We start from the raw sequence: 19,613 nt of genomic DNA on the forward strand, positions 1-19,613 counted from the left end.
AATAAATCAAGGTCTTCTATAGAACCATCCCAGATGATTAGGACATCATCGATGAAGCGCCGCCACAGGACCAAACCACACCCACCCCGCTCCGCCAACTCGATGTGCCGCCGCTCCCAATGGGACACATACAAGTTGGCGAAACTGGGGGCGAACTTAGTTCCCATGGCGACGCCGCACCGCTGGAGAAAAAACTGACCATTGAACCAGAAGAAGTTTTTGGCGAGTACAAATTGGATACAACTTATCAGAAACTCGATCTGGGCATCCTCTAAAACTTGTGGTGATCTAAGGGTATCTTGGATACAGGCAATACCTTTCGCATGGGGTATGTTGGAATATAGGGCTGTTATGTCTGCTGTTGCTAGGATATATGAAGATTTCCACTCTATGGATTGTAAATCTTGCAAAATATGCCTAGTGTCTTTAATGAAAGTATGATGTAATGGAACATACGGCTGTAAAAATAAATCCACATATTCTGATAATTTGCATGACAGGGAATTAATTCCACTGATGATGGGACGTCCTGGTGGTTTTTGTGTGTTCTTGTGAATTTTTGGCAAAAAATAAAAAACTGCCACTTTGCAATTTGGGTTAAAAATGTATTTAAACTCATCCTGGTTTATGATATTGTTATTTAAACCAGTGGACAGTAGTGTGTGTAGTTCTGCCAAAAATTCAGAAGAAGGATTTTTATCCAAAATTTGGTATGTGGTAACGTCATGTAAAATATTATAAGCTTCCTGTAAATAATAGGTTTTATTCATAATAACAATCCCTCCTCCCTTGTCAGCTTCTTTTATAACCAAATTGTGATTTTCTGTAAGTGTAGTAAGAGCTAGTTTTTCTTTTTTGGTGAGATTAGGTTTAAATTTTCTGTCCACCATTTTGTTTAAATCTTCCTGTACCAGGTCATTGAATACCTCCAGGAATTTTCCCTTAGCTGCCCATGGGAAAAAATTGGATTTGGGTTTTAAAGAGGTATGAAAAATTTTTGATTCTATATCGAGTGCCCTGTTCTCTATATTCGGGTCTAAAGGAGTATTACTTGGACCAGGTTCTGAATTTATCAAATTCATTTCCTTACTTCTGAAGAATCTTTTTAATGTTAATTTTCTTAGAAATTTCTGGTTATCTAAATACAGGTTAAAAGGATTACAGTTGGAAGACGGAGCAAAATTCAAGCCTTTCTTTAATAATAACCTCCATTTGTCTAAATATACATAGGGATTAAGGAAAAAGCGCAAGTAACATTTTCTTTTCTTTGGTTTTTACTATATATTGGGGCTGATGTGTGTTGTAGTCCTTGCTGCTTTAGCGCAGGACTTCTCTTTTTGTATTTGTATTTACTTTGTATCACACAGCCTGGTTACAATGCTGCTACCCATCCCATGTGTTCCCTATTAAGGGTTAATAAGTAAAGGGGTGTATATAAAAAATACCCCTTTCTGTCTCATTAGAGATATCTTTGCCAGAAGCTCAAGGAAGCAGGCTGAAGGGTCAGTGTTAGGACCCGCTTAGGGGGGGTCTGCCTTGACGTTGGCAGGCGGGCATCCCTCCAATGGCCATTGGAGCAACTAAATGACCTCCATTTGTCTAAATATACATAGGGATTAAGGAAAAAGCGCAAGTAACATTTTCTTTTCTTTGGTTTTTACTATATATTGGGGCTGATGTGTGTTGTAGTCCTTGCTGCTTTAGCGCAGGACTTCTCTTTTTGTATTTGTATTTACTTTGTATCACACAGCCTGGTTACAATGCTGCTACCCATCCCATGTGTTCCCTATTAAGGGTTAATAAGTAAAGGGGTGTATATAAAAAATACCCCTTTCTGTCTCATTAGAGATATCTTTGCCAGAAGCTCAAGGAAGCAGGCTGAAGGGTCAGTGTTAGGACCCGCTTAGGGGGGGTCTGCCTTGACGTTGGCAGGCGGGCATCCCTCCAATGGCCATTGGAGCAACTAAATGACCTCCATTTGTCTAAATATACATAGGGATTAAGGAAAAAGCGCAAGTAACATTTTCTTTTCTTTGGTTTTTACTATATATTGGGGCTGATGTGTGTTGTAGTCCTTGCTGCTTTAGCGCAGGACTTCTCTTTTTGTATTTGTATTTACTTTGTATCACACAGCCTGGTTACAATGCTGCTACCCATCCCATGTGTTCCCTATTAAGGGTTAATAAGTAAAGGGGTGTATATAAAAAATACCCCTTTCTGTCTCATTAGAGATATCTTTGCCAGAAGCTCAAGGAAGCAGGCTGAAGGGTCAGTGTTAGGACCCGCTTAGGGGGGGTCTGCCTTGACGTTGGCAGGCGGGCATCCCTCCAATGGCCATTGGAGCAACTAAATGACCTCCATTTGTCTAAATATACATAGGGATTAAGGAAAAAGCGCAAGTAACATTTTCTTTTCTTTGGTTTTTACTATATATTGGGGCTGATGTGTGTTGTAGTCCTTGCTGCTTTAGCGCAGGACTTCTCTTTTTGTATTTGTATTTACTTTGTATCACACAGCCTGGTTACAATGCTGCTACCCATCCCATGTGTTCCCTATTAAGGGTTAATAAGTAAAGGGGTGTATATAAAAAATACCCCTTTCTGTCTCATTAGAGATATCTTTGCCAGAAGCTCAAGGAAGCAGGCTGAAGGGTCAGTGTTAGGACCCGCTTAGGGGGGGTCTGCCTTGACGTTGGCAGGCGGGCATCCCTCCAATGGCCATTGGAGCAACTAAATGACCTCCATTTGTCTAAATATACATAGGGATTAAGGAAAAAGCGCAAGTAACATTTTCTTTTCTTTGGTTTTTACTATATATTGGGGCTGATGTGTGTTGTAGTCCTTGCTGCTTTAGCGCAGGACTTCTCTTTTTGTATTTGTATTTACTTTGTATCACACAGCCTGGTTACAATGCTGCTACCCATCCCATGTGTTCCCTATTAAGGGTTAATAAGTAAAGGGGTGTATATAAAAAATACCCCTTTCTGTCTCATTAGAGATATCTTTGCCAGAAGCTCAAGGAAGCAGGCTGAAGGGTCAGTGTTAGGACCCGCTTAGGCGGGGTCTGCCTTGACGTTGGCAGGCGGGCATCCCTCCAATGGCCATTGGAGCAACTAAATGACCTCCATTTGTCTAAATATACATAGGGATTAAGGAAAAAGCGCAAGTAACATTTTCTTTTCTTTGGTTTTTACTATATATTGGGGCTGATGTGTGTTGTAGTCCTTGCTGCTTTAGCGCAGGACTTCTCTTTTTGTATTTGTATTTACTTTGTATCACACAGCCTGGTTACAATGCTGCTACCCATCCCATGTGTTCCCTATTAAGGGTTAATAAGTAAAGGGGTGTATATAAAAAATACCCCTTTCTGTCTCATTAGAGATATCTTTGCCAGAAGCTCAAGGAAGCAGGCTGAAGGGTCAGTGTTAGGACCCGCTTAGGGGGGGTCTGCCTTGACGTTGGCAGGCGGGCATCCCTCCAATGGCCATTGGAGCAACTAAATGACCTCCATTTGTCTAAATATACATAGGGATTAAGGAAAAAGCGCAAGTAACATTTTCTTTTCTTTGGTTTTTACTATATATTGGGGCTGATGTGTGTTGTAGTCCTTGCTGCTTTAGCGCAGGACTTCTCTTTTTGTATTTGTATTTACTTTGTATCACACAGCCTGGTTACAATGCTGCTACCCATCCCATGTGTTCCCTATTAAGGGTTAATAAGTAAAGGGGTGTATATAAAAAATACCCCTTTCTGTCTCATTAGAGATATCTTTGCCAGAAGCTCAAGGAAGCAGGCTGAAGGGTCAGTGTTAGGACCCGCTTAGGGGGGGTCTGCCTTGACGTTGGCAGGCGGGCATCCCTCCAATGGCCATTGGAGCAACTAAATGACCTCCATTTGTCTAAATATACATAGGGATTAAGGAAAAAGCGCAAGTAACATTTTCTTTTCTTTGGTTTTTACTATATATTGGGGCTGATGTGTGTTGTAGTCCTTGCTGCTTTAGCGCAGGACTTCTCTTTTTGTATTTGTATTTACTTTGTATCACACAGCCTGGTTACAATGCTGCTACCCATCCCATGTGTTCCCTATTAAGGGTTAATAAGTAAAGGGGTGTATATAAAAAATACCCCTTTCTGTCTCATTAGAGATATCTTTGCCAGAAGCTCAAGGAAGCAGGCTGAAGGGTCAGTGTTAGGACCCGCTTAGGGGGGGTCTGCCTTGACGTTGGCAGGCGGGCATCCCTCCAATGGCCATTGGAGCAACTAAATGACCTCCATTTGTCTAAATATACATAGGGATTAAGGAAAAAGCGCAAGTAACATTTTCTTTTCTTTGGTTTTTACTATATATTGGGGCTGATGTGTGTTGTAGTCCTTGCTGCTTTAGCGCAGGACTTCTCTTTTTGTATTTGTATTTACTTTGTATCACACAGCCTGGTTACAATGCTGCTACCCATCCCATGTGTTCCCTATTAAGGGTTAATAAGTAAAGGGGTGTATATAAAAAATACCCCTTTCTGTCTCATTAGAGATATCTTTGCCAGAAGCTCAAGGAAGCAGGCTGAAGGGTCAGTGTTAGGACCCGCTTAGGGGGGGTCTGCCTTGACGTTGGCAGGCGGGCATCCCTCCAATGGCCATTGGAGCAACTAAATGACCTCCATTTGTCTAAATATACATAGGGATTAAGGAAAAAGCGCAAGTAACATTTTCTTTTCTTTGGTTTTTACTATATATTGGGGCTGATGTGTGTTGTAGTCCTTGCTGCTTTAGCGCAGGACTTCTCTTTTTGTATTTGTATTTACTTTGTATCACACAGCCTGGTTACAATGCTGCTACCCATCCCATGTGTTCCCTATTAAGGGTTAATAAGTAAAGGGGTGTATATAAAAAATACCCCTTTCTGTCTCATTAGAGATATCTTTGCCAGAAGCTCAAGGAAGCAGGCTGAAGGGTCAGTGTTAGGACCCGCTTAGGGGGGGTCTGCCTTGACGTTGGCAGGCGGGCATCCCTCCAATGGCCATTGGAGCAACTAAATGACCTCCATTTGTCTAAATATACATAGGGATTAAGGAAAAAGCGCAAGTAACATTTTCTTTTCTTTGGTTTTTACTATATATTGGGGCTGATGTGTGTTGTAGTCCTTGCTGCTTTAGCGCAGGACTTCTCTTTTTGTATTTGTATTTACTTTGTATCACACAGCCTGGTTACAATGCTGCTACCCATCCCATGTGTTCCCTATTAAGGGTTAATAAGTAAAGGGGTGTATATAAAAAATACCCCTTTCTGTCTCATTAGAGATATCTTTGCCAGAAGCTCAAGGAAGCAGGCTGAAGGGTCAGTGTTAGGACCCGCTTAGGGGGGGTCTGCCTTGACGTTGGCAGGCGGGCATCCCTCCAATGGCCATTGGAGCAACTAAATGACCTCCATTTGTCTAAATATACATAGGGATTAAGGAAAAAGCGCAAGTAACATTTTCTTTTCTTTGGTTTTTACTATATATTGGGGCTGATGTGTGTTGTAGTCCTTGCTGCTTTAGCGCAGGACTTCTCTTTTTGTATTTGTATTTACTTTGTATCACACAGCCTGGTTACAATGCTGCTACCCATCCCATGTGTTCCCTATTAAGGGTTAATAAGTAAAGGGGTGTATATAAAAAATACCCCTTTCTGTCTCATTAGAGATATCTTTGCCAGAAGCTCAAGGAAGCAGGCTGAAGGGTCAGTGTTAGGACCCGCTTAGGGGGGGTCTGCCTTGACGTTGGCAGGCGGGCATCCCTCCAATGGCCATTGGAGCAACTAAATGACCTCCATTTGTCTAAATATACATAGGGATTAAGGAAAAAGCGCAAGTAACATTTTCTTTTCTTTGGTTTTTACTATATATTGGGGCTGATGTGTGTTGTAGTCCTTGCTGCTTTAGCGCAGGACTTCTCTTTTTGTATTTGTATTTACTTTGTATCACACAGCCTGGTTACAATGCTGCTACCCATCCCATGTGTTCCCTATTAAGGGTTAATAAGTAAAGGGGTGTATATAAAAAATACCCCTTTCTGTCTCATTAGAGATATCTTTGCCAGAAGCTCAAGGAAGCAGGCTGAAGGGTCAGTGTTAGGACCCGCTTAGGGGGGGTCTGCCTTGACGTTGGCAGGCGGGCATCCCTCCAATGGCCATTGGAGCAACTAAATGACCTCCATTTGTCTAAATATACATAGGGATTAAGGAAAAAGCGCAAGTAACATTTTCTTTTCTTTGGTTTTTACTATATATTGGGGCTGATGTGTGTTGTAGTCCTTGCTGCTTTAGCGCAGGACTTCTCTTTTTGTATTTGTATTTACTTTGTATCACACAGCCTGGTTACAATGCTGCTACCCATCCCATGTGTTCCCTATTAAGGGTTAATAAGTAAAGGGGTGTATATAAAAAATACCCCTTTCTGTCTCATTAGAGATATCTTTGCCAGAAGCTCAAGGAAGCAGGCTGAAGGGTCAGTGTTAGGACCCGCTTAGGGGGGGTCTGCCTTGACGTTGGCAGGCGGGCATCCCTCCAATGGCCATTGGAGCAACTAAATGACCTCCATTTGTCTAAATATACATAGGGATTAAGGAAAAAGCGCAAGTAACATTTTCTTTTCTTTGGTTTTTACTATATATTGGGGCTGATGTGTGTTGTAGTCCTTGCTGCTTTAGCGCAGGACTTCTCTTTTTGTATTTGTACTTTCTTTAATAATGACAGTTCTTGTGGTGAAAGGGATATGTCAGAAAGATTAAAAATGCCTTCGAACTGGTCTAATTCTGTCTGTATGCGAGGTGGAGTGGAGGGTCCTCCTCCTCCACCTCCAAGTGTGGTCTTTTCTTTGTGGGAGATTTTAAGTGTTGAAATCTGTTTTGAGTGTGTATGGAAAATTGGTTTGTGTATGGTTTTTGGTTTGGCTCCTTGCCTAAAAAAACTTCCTGATTGTTTTTAGAATATCTAGAATGATTGGGAGAATGGCTACCTGTTGTTCGTGTGGGGTATTTTTTATATTGTGTGGGATTGACATTGCCATGTGAATTTTTTCTGAATAGAGGAATAGATCACCACAAGTTTTAGAGGATGCCCAGATCGAGTTTCTGATAAGTTGTATCCAATTTGTACTCGCCAAAAACTTCTTCTGGTTCAATGGTCAGTTTTTTCTCCAGCGGTGCGGCGTCGCCATGGGAACTAAGTTCGCCCCCAGTTTCGCCAACTTGTATGTGTCCCATTGGGAGCGGCGGCACATCGAGTTGGCGGAGCGGGGTGGGTGTGGTTTGGTCCTGTGGCGGCGCTTCATCGATGATGTCCTAATCATCTGGGATGGTTCTATAGAAGACCTTGATTTATTTTTGGGTCAAGTTAACGAGAACGATTATAATTTAAAATTTACTTCCACATCCAGTGATTCCACTATTAATTTCTTGGATCTAACTATATATGTAGAACAAAACAAACTAAAAACTAAGACGTATTTTAAGCCCACAGACTGTAATACAGCTATCGAGTACTCCAGTACTCATTATCCTCCTTGGCTCTCAAACATTCCTAAGAGCCAATTTACCCGGCTCAGAAGGAACTGTACAGACAACCATATGTTCCTAGAACAGTCTAAGATTGTACAACAAAGATATACTGATAAAGGATACAATGTGAAAAAAATGGAGACTTCTAAATCCGAAGTATTAAATTCTGATAGATCACTACTATTGACTAACAAAAATGAAGAGGGTCTGGAACTATTAACAGCTGAGCAAAATATAAAAAATAGGTTCAAATGGAAAAACAGAAATAAGGAGATAAGTGACAGTACAGATATAAGAAAAAGTAAAAGTAACAAATATGATACTAAAAGCAAATTTGAATTTGCGTTCATTACACAATACAACTCTCAAGCCAGACAGGTAGAACAAATCCTTAAGAAGCATTGGTACATCTTAAAGAGAGATGAGATCCTAAAAGATATATTACCAAATTTACCCACAGTAATCTACAAAAAATCTAGCAACCTAAAGAACAAATTGGCACCCAGCCTATTACCCACCACTCCTCCCTGTAACCCCTTTCTTAAGACCCAAGTACAAGGGTTTTACAGCTGTGGCCATTGTTCTACCTGTACACATCTCAAAAGAAAAATCCAAGATTTTACTGGCACATACACGAAAAAAACATACAAAATAAAAAATTATATTCATTGTTCCTCCATTTTTGTAATCTATTTACTGCAATGCAGTTGTGGTGCTCAATATGTCGGACGTACTTCCAGGAAGTTACACATCAGAATATTGGAACACTATAACAACATACGCAAAAATAAAACTGACCACAGTGTGCCAAGACACTGCAATTCCTGCCCCTTATTCTCTTGGAATACTCTACAAGTCTATGGAATAGACTCGGTTCAATCAGGATGGAGAGGGGGAGATAAATTACAGGAACTAATCAGGAAGGAAGCCTGGTGGATTTTTAATCTAAAAACCTTGAATATGGGTCTTAACCAAGAAATAGATTTACAGGGTCTCATCTAATCATTTCCTTAAGGGTTCTCTTTGTTGTCCAAATATCTATTACCAGATGTCATCAATTTTCTCTATTTTCGTTATTGATATGTCTATATGTATATATTAGCCTATATGTAAATATATAAAATATACTTTTATATTCTTTAAGTATATTTATTCCTCACTATGAATGAAATAATAACACATTCCTTAATTCACGTATAAAGAAGCTCTTAAACTAATTCAAGCTTCAATCAATTTAATCTATATTTTTTCTTTATATATCAACAATATATGATGGGTATACATGGCCCTTTAATTGAGTTTTACTCTCTATTTTTCACATAATAATTCTATAATAATAATCACATCCAGTATGGTGTATACTAATTAATTCATTATGGGGTTATATGTCCCCCCAAGTAATTTTATATCAATTGGATTTGAATTCAATTTCATGTATTAATTTATATTAATTTATATTTGCATATGGCTGTATACATATATATGTACAATCCATATTATATAATTTATTCTGTGTCTACATGTACATTTGTATACATATACTTTGTTAGGAGAGATATATTCAATATATATAATTAATCTGTATGTTGTAATAATTTCGGTAAACACCTTCACTTCATTAGAAGTTGTAACAATAAGGGTTCGGTTTGGTTCTCAGGCGTTTTTCGCCTTTCTATGCTTTTTGTCCCTCACAGGCAGTGGTCCTTTCAATAGACGCATGCGCGGACATTACGCGCATGCGCACTACTACCCGGAACTGTTGGAGAAGCCTCCTGTATTCGCGCCGGATTTCTGCGTTTCACAGTGAACCGCATGTCCGTAAACAGCTGTACCGGATGAAAACAATGATGTTGAAGGGTACATAAACCCTCAGAAGTGGTTCTATTTTTATCCCTGAAGAAGTCCGTTATTGAATAGGACGAAACGCGTTGGACATCACTACACTTCTCATTTACTTATGTACTATTGTTTTTATTTATTTTATTTGTATGCTGTATCTTCTTCCTGACTCTGGACTGTGGATACTCGATTATCATCACCAGGAGTTCCATATGTTTATGGAGAGATGCCTTTTTTATGCTGAAAATTTGTAAGTGCAATAAATAAATGTGAATTTATATATTTCCAAACATTCTTCACTATTATTGCATTTTTTATATCCACATATACCGTGTTGGAGGACCTTCTGTGCTCATCTTATTACCCCTGAGAGGGTGAAAGGCCTGAATAATCGTTTGTTTGTGAGTGCATTTCTAATCTCACTTTTAACACCATTTATATTTACTTTTTTACGCTATGAAAGTGTTTTTCATTTTCACACAGATCCCATTCTAGGGAATTGGACCCTTATCAGGTTGTCCCTTTGTATTTCATTTATTATACGTATTCTGGGTGGTCTCCACTTTTGTCTTTTTGTATATAATCCAAATACCCCATAAAGCCATACCATTTCTTAAAGAAGACATCCCAGGGTATTTCAAAAGGCATATTTTGAACCTTAGCGTGGGATCATTTTTCCGCTAGCTTGTACCAGGTGTAGTGGTAATGAGCGTTATTAAATGTATTTTTTTACTTTTTAAAACTTTTTTTACTTTTTAAAACTATTTTTTAAACTTTTGTTTTGCTTATTCATTTTTTTAAAGTTTCCTAAACTTTCGTAAAACTTTTTTTTACAGATTTAACATTTTTCTAAGCTTTTTCTTTTACCATTAACCCCTAACTAGCAGTAAGCAGCACTAACAGTAAATTCCCCATTTTCCCATAACTCCCACCCACCCCAGCTAGCAAAATATTTAATTATACAATATTTAAATTAGTTAATTAAATTAATTTAACCCCTGAGGGTTAAAAAATAAATAAAAGTTAATCGTCAGGGGTTAAAAAAAAATTAGATCACAGTATAATACTGTGATCTGTATTTTGATCACTGTAGGCAGTGATAGACTGGCAGGCAAGGGGTTAATTTTTATTTGGACTGGGTAAAGGGTTTATTTTTTTTTTTTTTTTACTTAAACGTTATTAAAACTTTTTTTTTACTTAATTTTTTAACTTTTTAAAGCTTATTTTAAAACTTTTTTTAACGTTAACCCCTAGTTAGCCTAACACTAAATCCCCCAATTCCCCACTAACTTCCACCCTCCCCAGCTAGCTAAATTTATAATTTTAAAATATTTAAATTAATTAATAAAATAAATTTAACCCCTGAGGGTTAAAAAAAAAAAGAATTAACCCTCAGGGGTTAAAAAAAAATCAGATCATATTAAAATGTAATCCCTGCCAATTGATCACTGTAGTCAGTGATCAATTGGCAGGGAAGGGGTTAATTTTTTATTAATATGGGTAAAGGGGGGGTGGGATTTTAATTAAACTTTTTTTTTTAACACCAGGGGGCAGGATCACTGAAGATCCGTCTCCCTGCACTTCACACTGAACCCGGAAGTGCAGGGAGGCGGAGGTGAGTATAGAGAGCACATGTGCCCGCTCTGGCATGCTGTCAGAGCGGGCACATGTACTCTGACAGCCCGATCCGGTGCTCCCGGTCTGCCTCTAATGCAGAGGCAGACCGGAGCACCATTAACCCCACGATCGCCGCGATTGCGGCGATCTGGGGTTAATTTTACCGCGTGACGGACGAGGTCCGTCACCCGTCGTTAAGGGCATCCCCAGGATGACGGACCTCGTCCGTCACCCGTCGTGAAGGGGTTAAGGGGTTAAATTTGACACTTGCCCTTTAACATGAATACAGCTTGGTTACTCTGCCGTCTAGCAGCAATAAACAGTTTGAGCAAACTGCAAAACTATTCATGACAGACATGTTTAACACACTTATCATTGGCTAACATGTTAACTGATTTTTTTTTTATTGAAACAAAATCTGGGAGCCACACCTGCCCCTATGATCCAGCGTCCCCTGCCTATAGGGAGCTTAGTGTTGTCAAATTCAAAACCTGTTTATAATCTTTCAGGATTCATATCTTTCAGGAAGCGTACAAGAGGACTGGAGAAAAACAGATGTAGTACCCAAATTTAGGATGGAATCTAAATCTCTGCCCAGAAATGTAACACCTATGAGCTTAAAATGATGAATTAATTGTGAACTGCAATGTGATTAGTAGTAATCAGTATATTGTTATGAAAAACTAAAGGACCACTATAGGCACCCAGACCACTTCAGCTTAATGAAGTGGTCTGGGTGCCACGTCCAGCTAGGTTTAACCCTTTTTTCTATAAACATAGCAGTTTCAGAGAAACTGCTGTTTATAATAGGGTTAATCCAGCCTCTAGTGGCTGTCTCATTGACAGCCGCTAGAGACGCTTGCATGCTTCTCACTGTGAAAATCACAGTGAGAAGACGCCAGCGTCCATAGGAAAGCTTTGTGAATGCTTTCCTATGAGACTGGCTGAATGCTCTTGCCGCACATGCGCATTCAGCCGAGGAGGCGGAGAGGAGGCGGAGAGGAGAGCTCCCCGCCCGGCGCTGGAGAAAGAGGTAAGTTTAACGAGTATGTTTTCCTGGCACTATAGTGGTCCTTTAAGAAGGCAGTAGCATTATAGATCACTGTGTTGCAGTTGGTGTGATCAATTTGGATTTTGTGAAAGGCATTTTTATATGGTTTCTCACAAAGGGTTGCAGTATGAGTTGCAAGCAACTGGTTTAAATGAAAGTTCTTGTTCTTGGATTGCACATTGACTTAATGAGTGTAGACAATAGTTATTATACAATTTTCAACTTGACGGTGATAACTGAAGTTCCTTGAGGTTCTGTTCTGGATCCATGTCTGCTTTACTTGTTTAATAATGATCTTGCAATAGCCATCATACCATATTGTGTTTGATGGCTGTGTTTCTGTTGTATGCAAAACCTGATATTTAACATTACAATCACACAGGAGGAAGAATTCCGAGTCCACGTGGATCAGAGTTAGGTTTACTATATGCCGGGAATGTAAACCGTAACAGTTACCTTGAAATTAAAATGTAAATTCAACTTCTCTACACTGCTGTAATCTTATTTAAACCTGCTGGATGATCAGTCTTGTCCTTACAACATACAAGATCAAGCACACTCACTGATTCACTAAAAAACAACTTCAAAGCTCACAAAATTTAACAGTTTTTTAAGTCATTGACTTATTTCAAAATCAACATTGAGTGATTGTTTTACTTCCAAGGAACCTTTGTCATAGTGAGCCGAAATGTCACCCTATCAGTACTCCAGTGAATGTACAAGCTTCCTCTGCCTGGTCTTCTGTTTATATTACTGCATTGAAGAGTTTGCCGGCCCTCAGACTTTGTGGCAACAGGCTGTCCTTGTTTGACATGACTGCCATCACTATCTGTGCAGTTTGAAGGTCAGGACAGATGGCAAAAACCAGGGCTGAATTAACATAGGGGCTAATGGAGCTGCAGTTCCAAGCCCCGGGCCGGCGCGTCCATAAGGCGGCCCAGGTGGCCGCCTTAGGGCGCCCGAGCAGGGGGGGGCGCAAAAATCCGAATCCCCAGCCATCGGCAGCCTACCATCCCTGCTGAGGCTGCCTGCTTCCCTTACTGACGGTCTGGAGGTGAAGTTTCTGCCACGCCGCCCACTCCTGATGATGTCAGGAGGAGGGCACAACTTACACCTCCCCCAGAGTCCCCTGCGGTCCACCGTCGGATGCATCATACAGGGCCGGGCTCCCTCTGCTGGCTCCAATATGGTGGCGCCCATGACAGAGTGGAGCCCGCCCGCGTTTGGAGCCAGGCCAGCCCGGAGAAAACTGGACAGGAAGGTAAGGGAAGGGGAGGGAGGCAGATAGGCCCATGCGGACTTCAGTTTAATATGGTGAGTAGGTGGCCTGACTTCCGCCGCCCGCCCCCTCCCCCTTCCCCAGACTCCATATTGTCCAAGTCCTGCAGGCAGGCGGAAGCAGACTTACTTTGGAAGAACTGCTTCTTCTGCAAGACTGCTCCCCATAGTGTTGGAGTGCCTGCAGTCTCCTCAGATCCCCATCACTTTAGACCTGGCTGCCAGCACTTGAAGGGGGTAAGTTTGACATTTTTTTATATTTAATTTTTTAATTGTACACTGTAACCCCCTGTCAGGGCACTAAGGGGTCAGAGTGACAGGGGCTCCTAATCCTTGTCCTTTTGTCCCCAAATCCACTATCATCATTTGTTCTTCGGCATCCCATTTCTCACTCCTTTGTCACTGTATCCCACAAGCCCCATTTCACTTGGTTCCCTAATTGTTTAGTCTTGATTCGCTGTATCTCCTTAAAGGGATACTGTAGTACCAGGAATACAAAGTTGTGTTCCTAGCACTACTGACCCTCTGCCTACCCCTTCCCTCCCTCCCCCACCTGTAAATAAAGGGTTAAAAACCCTTTATTTACTTGCCTTATCTCAGCGCAGCACCTAGCGCGGTCTAATGCGCATGTGCACAGCAAATGCCGAGTGCACATTAGACCTCCCCACAGGAAATTATTGAATCAATGCTTCCTATGGGGAAAAATCTGACGCTGGAGGTCCTCATGCAGAGCTTGAGGACGTCCAGCATCAGATAACGGACCAAAAGTCTGTTTCAATTCCAGAAGTGTCCCCTTTGGTAGACAGCCACTGAGGGCAGACTTAGTGATGCAATGTAAACATTGCAGTTCTTTGGAACGTCAATAGTTTACATTGCAGCACTACGTGCAAAAGGGACACAGCACCCAGACCAGTTCAATGAGCTGAAGTGGTCTGGGTGCCTACAGTGTCCCTTTAAAGCAGCACTGTCACCATCTAGGGACTTTGCCGAATTTGCAAAGACCCAGGTAAGAGTGAGATTTACTTATATTAACCTGTCTCTCATATGTGCAGCAATCTTGTTCAGTCTGCTCCGATGTCCCTGCGCAAGAGTACTGCGTTGAAGTTTATGCCAATTCCCTGCCGCTGTTACTGGTGACTGCTTTTAGGATAAACAATTAGACTCCACCCTGAGTCTAAGAAAGTCAGGAGGAGGAGAAATACATAGACAACGTAGTCAATTCTTTGTCTCTGTTAATCTCTCGACTGAGTTGGAATTTCAGTGGAATTCCAACACAGTGAGAATATTTTATAAAGATTCTATCTTTATGAAATACTAATTTCTTGGGGGCGGGTGGTCCAGGGGGGATGACGACAGTGCTGCAGTAATCCCATGCCTCTCTTAGCCTCTGCCACTAATACCCTGTCCCGCTAGTTACTCTGTCCCCAACCTGTGTCAGTCTTTCAACGTAATCCCTTATCCCACAATCCTTTGCCACTCTGTTCGCTGCATTCTCAGGGTGGGTAGGTTGTTTAATGTTTATGTACTTTACACATAGCTAAGCTAATAATTCCACTGTGAAAATTGCAGTAAATGTGTGTGTAATTTACAATAATAAAAAAAAAAAAGCTACTTGCGTATAATTCCAAAACCTCTATGTACATTAAAATAACTGGTGAGTATTTTAGCTCATCTGCCTGTTAAAATTATATTAAATGTACATAGTGATTTAGGATTTTAGTTTATGTCTGTAATTGTAGTTTTTTTTATATATTTTTTTGTAAATGTGTAATGATATTTCATTGTAATCACAACACAAAACATGTCGGGAAATAGTAGATCACTTAGTGCAGGGCTCGACAAATCCTAGGACTAGACTAAGGAGCATGGAGCAGTAATCTTCCTGCAGCGCTTGCTCTGTTTCTTCCCATGCTGGTTATGCATCTGGATTATGACGTCACTCCGGCCACCGCATCACTAAACAGCACGCAATGGAGCAGAGCAAAAAGAATAGAGAGCAGCCACACTGCATACTAGTGAAAGAATCCACTCCAGCTCTCCCAAAGGTAGGGAGGCTGGGTGTGCTTAAATAAAAAAAAATATTAATAATAATTTGTGAGTGTATGACAAAAATATGTGTGTGTGTGTGTGTTTAGGTTACCGCCCCCCCTCCGATCTCATGGGACAGGTATTTTTAATCAACTTTTTTCCAACACCGTGCTGGTCTCACCATGGTTGGCCTTGCCTCCACGGCTGAGTTAATCAATCTTGATGATTTCAGCCAAGCCAATGCTTTCTCGTAAGAAAGCATTGGAAGTCTATTGTAAATGTGCTGCAAAAGTTGCACTGCAACAATCTACTCGTAAAGATGCACACTGTGCAGCACTGAACTAGGAATCACCTCTACTGGCCATCTGAGTGACTGTCACTAGAGGTGTTAATAGGCAGCAATGTAAACACTGCCTTTTCTCTGAAAATGCAGTGTTTACATTTATAGGCCTGCATGGGCAGGCTTTAGACACCATAATATTAAGTTATAGTGGTTCTGGTGACTATAGTTGTTTTTTTTTGGAAAACCTTGCTCCCAACTTTTTTAGCTGGCTCCTAGATCGCAAACAAATTTGTCAAGCCCTGCAACAAGCAGGTTTGAACTTTGAGGGATTATTGAGTTGGTGGAGAAGCAAAGCAGATACTCTGAGAGGAACACAATAAAAGGAAGGAATGGTTTGGACAAGGCTGGCCTGTTCTGGCTGCTGCAGAGAAGGAAAGAACCTGCATCAAGGAACATGACCAGAGCGAGGAAGGCAGGTTGAGCTATGGATGAAATTTCACTTTTCCTTATAATGTTAAAATTCCTAATTGTGTGTGTGAAATTAAACTTCATTCTTATTCTTTACATAGCTGGAAAAGTATAATCAAAATGCCGAAACTATTTAAGGAAAAGAAATCATCAGGGACAGTATTCAGACTAAGACGAGCAGAAAAAGAGAAAGCTGGGAAGCGGATGTCTGAAGCTTTAAAGGAGTACTTGACTTCTCACAAAAGGAGAAAGCAAGATACTGCTGCATCAGAACCCGTTTCCAATGTTGCAAGCGAACCCATACAAATCGATATCGATGAATCTTCATCATCATCATCCTTCAAGCAGCCCATCACAGTCCAAGAAGCTGTTAATGTAGACGATGCAAATACTGGAAAAATACCAGAACAACAAGATGATGAGCAACCTTCCACATCATCACACTCTGTCTAGCTTGAGAAGACTATTGACCCAGAAGAATCAAATGACAAAGAAGAAGAGAGAGAGGAACTGCAGCAGGAGGAACAATCTACTTCTTTGGCAATACTGGATTTGTCTGATCCAGTTAATTGTACAGCTCTTTTCACCACCTCACTAAGGGATGCTCTTGTCAGGAAAGGTCCTGCAAAGCAAAAAACTAATTTAATTTTCCCCAAAGATGTGGCAAATAGACGTTTCACTAAAGCAAATTACAAGCGACGGCTGCCAAACGGAGAAGAAACCTTTAGAAACTGGCTGGTTTATTCTGTCAAATTGAATAAAGTATTTTGCTTTTGTTGTAAGCTATTTGCAACTAAAGTCACTACAAGTTTGACACGTGGAGGTTATGATGACTGGAAAAACTTATCTCAAAATCTTTCCATTCATGAAAAGTCTAACTCTCATCTTGTCGCTGTAAGAGACTGGAATGAACTCTCGAGAAGATTTGGTTGTGGAAAAACAATAGATGCAGCTTCCCAGAGATTGTTGGCAACTGAAACACAACATTGGCAAGATGTTGTTAAGCGCCTTATAGGCATAGTAAAATATCTTGGTCGCCAGTGCTTGGCTTTCCGAGGTAGCAGAGATACATTATACAGTGACAATAATGGGAATTATCTGCAACTTGTGGAAATGCTGGCCACATTCGACACCGTTATGCAGGAACATTTGAAAAGAATAAAAAATAAGGACATTTTCCAACATTATTTGGGGAAAGACATTCAAAACGAACTCATCAGCCTTATAGCGAAATAAATCACAAAACACATTCTGCAGTTGTTGAAAAAAGCAAAGTATTATTCTATAATACTTGATTGCACACCAGACATTACATTAATTGAACAAATGACTATAATTGTTCAATTTGTGTCCATCAAGGAAGGCAAGTTTCCAACTGCTGAACCAGAGATCTGTATAGAAGAAACATTTCTAGGTTTTATCCAAATCCAAAGTTCAACTGGGGAAGGTTTAAAGAATCCTGGATTTAAACTTGCGTGCCTTTTATATTCCCTGCAGCGCTCATACATTTAATCTAGTTGTGAATGATGCAGCCATGTCATGCAGGGATGCTGCAACCTTCTTTTCTATTGTACAGAAAAGCTATTTGTTTTTGTCAGGATCCACAGTTCGATGGAATGTCTTGAAGAAGCACATTGGCAGACTTACGCTTAAACCTTTGTCTGACACCAGATGGTCTTCAAGAATAGATGCTATTCGCCCATTTAGGTTCCAGGTTGGAGACATTTTTGATGCGCTCTCTGAAATTTCAAGAGAGAACTCTCACATGGCAATGGCACGGTCTGATGCTGAATCGCTTTCAAAAGAACTGAATAACTTAAAGTTTTTGTGTCTTATTGTGTTGTGGTACAACATCTTAAATAGAATAAACTTTGTTAGCAAACTTCTCCAAAGTAGAAGTATGTATCCTCCAGATGTTATAGATATTCTGCAATCCACAACCACTTTTTTGAAGAATTATCGTTCTGATAAAGGGTTTGAAGATTTACTGGTAGAGGCAAAAGACCTATCATTAGAAATGGAAATCGATCCTGTGTTTCCTCCTATTGTGCGACAAATTAAGAAAAAGAGGATGTTTTGTTATGAAGCACCGGATGATCCGATTTGTGATCCTGCAAATTTTTTTAAAATTGAGTGCTTTTACAGCATTTTGGATGCATGTATTAATTCTCTTGATGAGAGATTTGAGCAAATTAAGCACCACAGTAAGCACTTCCAGTTTCTTTATACTATACAAAAACTTAAGGATGTACCAAGGGAAGCAGTTATGGAGTACTGTACAGACTTGCAGAATATTTTGACCGATGATAAATCAGGAGATGGAGCACAACTTTGTGAGGAACTTACAATATTGGCTCCTATCTTGAAGCCTACAATGACACCCAGTCAGATTCTAGCCTATGCACTTAAAAATGGCTTTGCTCCCAATGTGTCTATTGCACTTCGCATATTGTTGACATTGCCAATATCTGTTGCCTCTGGGGAGCGAAGCTTTTCAAAGCTAAAGTTAATAAAAAATTATCTTCAGTCCTCTATGTCTCAAGAGAGATTGGTGGGACTTGCAATGATTTCCATTGAAAATCAGATTGCAAAAGAGATTGACTTTAAAACTCTGCTTCATGATTTTGTAAATGAAACGGCGGAAAAAGAGGCTTGCGGCCTACCACCTAGCCCCGGGCCTCAGCCTCGAGGAGTGGCAGCACCCGTTCCAGATCCTGGACGCACGGACAAAGACAGCCACAACCACCACGCCGGGGCACTTACCTGAAATGGGGAGGAGATCGCAAAGACCCCCGCAGGGGATGCCAGGAGACTCCAGAGACATCGGCTCCATGCTTCAGAAGCAGGCCCAAAGCAAGATGGCAACACCAGAAGCAGGTACAGCCACCAATACACCACAATCACCCACACAGGAGGAAACACAGCCCCAATTTGAATAACTTAGCCACTTAAGGCACTACTAGCGGACTTCAGACAGACCTAGGCAGCAGATATAGCTGTGATACAGACAGATCTGCAGATGGTGACAGACAGGGTCCGCGCCACAGAAGACGACATCATAGATGTAAAACAAACAGTGTCTACTATGGGTGAAATGCTCCAAGAAGTGCAGAAAGCCCAACAAACATTTTCCTTACAGCTTACTATGCTTGATGATCGCTCCAGACAAAACAACCTGAAGATCAGGGGGGTGCCCGAGAACATCTCAAAGGAGGAATTGCCCCACTATCTAGGGCGCCTGGTGACTTCACTAGTATCATCGACACAAGCCAAAAAAGTAACAATCGACAATATATTCCGCCTACCCAAATCATCCAGGGCCCTATCTCAGGCTGTCAGCGACATCCTTATCCACTGCACATCCGCTCAAGACAAGCCGACACTCCTAGCGGCACTACGAGACCGCACACCCTACCGGTTCGAGGGCTCGGACCTGCCATTTTTTCAAGATTAATCACAGCACACCCTACAGTGGAGGCGCACAATGACTCCAGTGACAAGCCGACTCAGAAACGCC

Source organism: Pelobates fuscus, chromosome 1, assembly GCF_036172605.1.
Source record: "Pelobates fuscus isolate aPelFus1 chromosome 1, aPelFus1.pri, whole genome shotgun sequence".
In the NCBI taxonomy this organism is placed as follows: Eukaryota; Metazoa; Chordata; class Amphibia; order Anura; family Pelobatidae; genus Pelobates; species Pelobates fuscus.